Raw genomic sequence first — 3,908 nt, forward strand, 5'->3', positions numbered from 1 at the left:
CCCCACTCCCTCAGCATCTGGAACCCACCACTGAGTCCCCCACACCCAGACCCCCCTGCCCAGCTCGATCTCCTCCCATACCCAGACCTCCCCCCAACCCCAGTTGAGCCCCAACCACCTTCACCTGGACCCCCCTGCAGAGTCTCATTACTATTGCACCCAGAACCCCCCAACAAGCCCGTGTGCATCTAGATCCCACACACACACCTAGATCCCCCACTGAGCCACCTGCACCCAGATTGCCCCACACGGAGCCCTTTCAACCCACATCTGGATCCCCTACACTAAGCCCCTCCACACTTGGATCCTGTATTACTGAGCCTGCCTGCCCACACCTGGTGCACCTGGCACAGAGGGGCAGGGCCCTGCGGTGTTTCTGGGGCAGGCCCAATTCTTGTGCTCTGTCAGGGTTGGGTGCAGCTTCACCGCGTAGTCCGTGTCCTGGGGGGCAGCTGTACAGTGATCTCCCACCTCTGTGCAGCCAGTGGCCTGTGTTCCCCAGTGCCATGCTGGAGTCTTCACGTTTATTTGAAAAATAAAATTTGCAGAATTTTAAAATATTGTGCACAGAATGTTTAATTTTTTTGGTGCAGAATGCCCTCAGGAGTAGCTATTGCTCTTATTAAAGATGATTGCAAATTTCCCATTGATCTCAATGGTGCAGGCTAGAACTCTTAGATAGCCCTGAATTGTTAAGGTAGGTTGCTAGGTATCTAGGGAGAGACTTTAACACAGATATTCAACAGGAGAAAGAAAGATGAAAAGCAGTGTAGACTTGAGGGTAATAATGGACAGCGAATTAGACATGAGTTTGCAATCTGATATAGCAGAAGAAGTGTCCAGGGAAATTTGGGCTCTCTACACCAGGACACCACATCATGGACCAAGACGGTTAGAGTCCTATTTACAACTTGGGTGAGATGGCACTTGCACTAATGCATTCCTTTTGGGGTAATATGCTGAGAAGATATTGACAAACTGGAGAGATTTCAGGAATAGCAACAAATCTGTTCAAGGGGACACAGAACTGATGTATGAGGAAATGTTAAACGAGCTAACTATACAGTATATAGTTTGGCTGAGTGATGGCTAAGAAGAAGCCAAGTAGCAGTTTACCTATGAAGGGAATAAATATGAAGATGGGAGAGGAATTATTAGAAATAATAGGAAAAAATTGAGATAAATTTAAGTTTAGTCTTAGTAAATATAAACAAGTCATATTTATTTATCTAGACTGTACAACAGGATCCCAAGGGAACAGGTGAAACCCCATAGTCTCTGGGCCTGGATAAAGCACTTGAGTCAGGAGCAACCATGCTGTTGGAGTGGTATGGACTAGATGACCTAAGACCTAATAGTTCTTTCCTAGCTTTCATTTCTATTACTTTATGCAAGTACTGCAGGCCAAGCATGGGAAAAAAGTCTTTTGGCCCATTATCTGGCATGTATTTAAGACTTCTATCAGAAAAAGCTGTAAAATGATTCCTTAGAGTGCTGAATCACAAAAAGTCCTAAAACAATGCAATTCTCAGTTCAGATTGTCCAAATTTGTTTGTGAAATTTCTCTTCTCTGTTGGGTGGGGTTGTCATAAAAAAGGAGGAAAATGCTAATGATTTGCTATTGTGAAACCCTTGTATCTTGCTATTAGTCTGTTAAAGCAGAGCTGTATTGAAAAGGAATGTATTGACAACCACTTATTGTGCAACAGAGGAATATTTAACTGTGCAATTACTGTTAGCCTGTGCTGACACTAACACTAACTACAGACACAGTGGCATAGTTATAGCACTGCAGTTATGCCGCAGTTATACTGTAGTGTAGACATTTGCTACAGTGACAGAAGTGTTTTTTCCATTGCTTTAGTTAACCCGCCCCTCCAGGAGACAATAGTTTCCTGAACAAAAAAAAAATCTCTATTATTTCTAAAATAAAACAATAGTCAAATCACTTTGCAAACAACCTTAAATTGGTAGCATACAGGCAGACTGCAATGCCACCGCAGAGTCCAAGTGACTCAGCAGCAGTTCACCTACAGGCAACCCATTACAGCATCAGCACCTTAAGATATACTTACACTGCAATCAAAAAACTGTGGCATCAAGTCTCAGAAACTGGGTCAAGTGATTTGGGCTTGTGAGGCTCTAGAAGCAGAGCTAAAATTACAGTGTAGGTGTTTGGGGTCAGGTCGGAACCCAGGCTCTGAGACCCATCCCCCTTGCAGGGTCTCAGAGCCCAGGCTCCAACATGAGCCTGAACATCTACACAGCAAATGTATAGCCCCTGTTAAGGCTGATTCCCCTCTCTGGCACTTTGAGTGCAGAAGGTGGGGGCCCGCAAGGATTTTAAAAATTAATACTGGTCACTCCAGGCTCGTATTAAACTCCCAAGTTTACAGCTTTACTGTGACCTTGGATGGATAGATGCTGCCACCACCCAAGTGCAAAACCCCTTTGAGAACCCAGGAAGGTGCACTTGGGAATTCCTTCCTATGGGGTAGCCTCAAGCCCTTTTTTTCCCCCTCCAGGGAAGAGCTGAGAAAGAAAAAGGGCGGGGGTTTGGGGGGAAGGGGTTGGGTGGAGCTTGGGGCGGAGCCAGGGTTTGAGCACCCCTGGGGGCCAGAGGAAGCCAGCACCTGTGGCAGCGTGAGAGAATATAAACCATTAAGTACTCTGGAATTATGGTTGGTGGTGCTATGTAGACTATTCAAGCATGCTCTGCCATAAAGACAAAAAAAGGTAAAAAAAGGAGGTGGCATCAGGGTGTTCTGCAGTCACTCCCTAGAGAGAAAGGGAGTTGGTTCAGGACAGGGAGGAGTTCTAAGGGGAAGATAAGACCTGGGATCCCACCCTGGTCTACAGAATCTGGCAAGAAGCTGAGAACGGTGGGGTAGCCACTGGGAGTGGAGGAGGCTCGGGCTAGCAAATCCAGAAGTGGGCTAGAAGCTAGAGAAGTGAGGTAGGAAAGAGCCCAGGGAAACAGCCACAGGGTCTAAGATTGAGTAGACCTAAGTTGCAAGGCATAAGGTCCCTGGGCTGGACCCTGGAGTAGTGGGCAGTCACAGGTTCCTGTACCCAGCAACTGGGAAAGTAGCACTGGACCTGGACCAGAAGATTGCCTGACATAGCATATGGACAACTTGTCCAATGGGACTTTGACCCCCCAGAAGCAAAAGGACTAAATACCAACCTGGCTGGAGGGTTGAGTCATGAGGAGGAAGTTCCATCAAGAGAGAAGCCATGGTATGAGCAACTGACGGAAAGGGGTGCCATACTAACTAATCCCTAGACCTAGCCACAGGGACACATTCCAGTGGTGAGTCTACCCCATTACACATTCACAAGAAATTTCTGGGCTGATGTTAGCTTTTCCAGGGCCTGCTACACATTGCTGCATGGCTTCTGCACATACAACACACTGCATGCAGCCAGTACATGCTAAAACTTTAAAATTCCCGTGTGTGCAATGTGCACACTAGGAAAAGGTTTATCTTATTAAAAATATTTGACTTTCAGTAGGCAAAAACCTTTGCCCTGATTCTGCACAGTACAGAATTCTCAGTTCCATAGTGTCAGACCACAATCTGTCATTCTGATACCCATCCTCCTTATCAGCAAAATATTCTTCTCCCCAGATCACTGAAATGTTGTAATAAGTCTCTAACTGGGTGGTGTTCTTATTCAGTGGAGGAATCAGCCTCTAGTAGAATGCAGAGACAGTTGGGATAAACCTGTGAGACAGGTCTTTGATGTGGTATGGCAACTTACCATGTGTGCTCTATTGGCTTGCTGTGCTTCTCCCTTCTAGCGTACCAACACCCATAGGCACAGACTCCGTGGAGCACCCATGGAAAAAAAAATAGTGGGTGCTCAGTACCCACCAGCCACAGCTGTTCAGCAGCGCCCCCAAT

General features: G+C 46.4%; 1 long non-coding RNA gene across 1 annotated transcript; it reads left to right on the forward strand.

Annotated features, from left to right (window-relative positions):
* Positions 1 to 1,712: 1,712 nt before the first annotated feature.
* Positions 1,713 to 2,446, forward strand: LOC122461542. Its single transcript, XR_006283489.1, has 3 exons — positions 1,713 to 1,723; positions 1,836 to 1,843; positions 2,279 to 2,446. It is a non-coding gene; the product is annotated as an uncharacterized LOC122461542 (long non-coding RNA).
* The last annotated feature ends 1,462 nt before the right edge of the window (positions 2,447 to 3,908 follow it).

Source organism: Chelonia mydas, chromosome 8, assembly GCF_015237465.2.
Source record: "Chelonia mydas isolate rCheMyd1 chromosome 8, rCheMyd1.pri.v2, whole genome shotgun sequence".
NCBI classification, from domain to species: Eukaryota; Metazoa; Chordata; order Testudines; family Cheloniidae; genus Chelonia; species Chelonia mydas.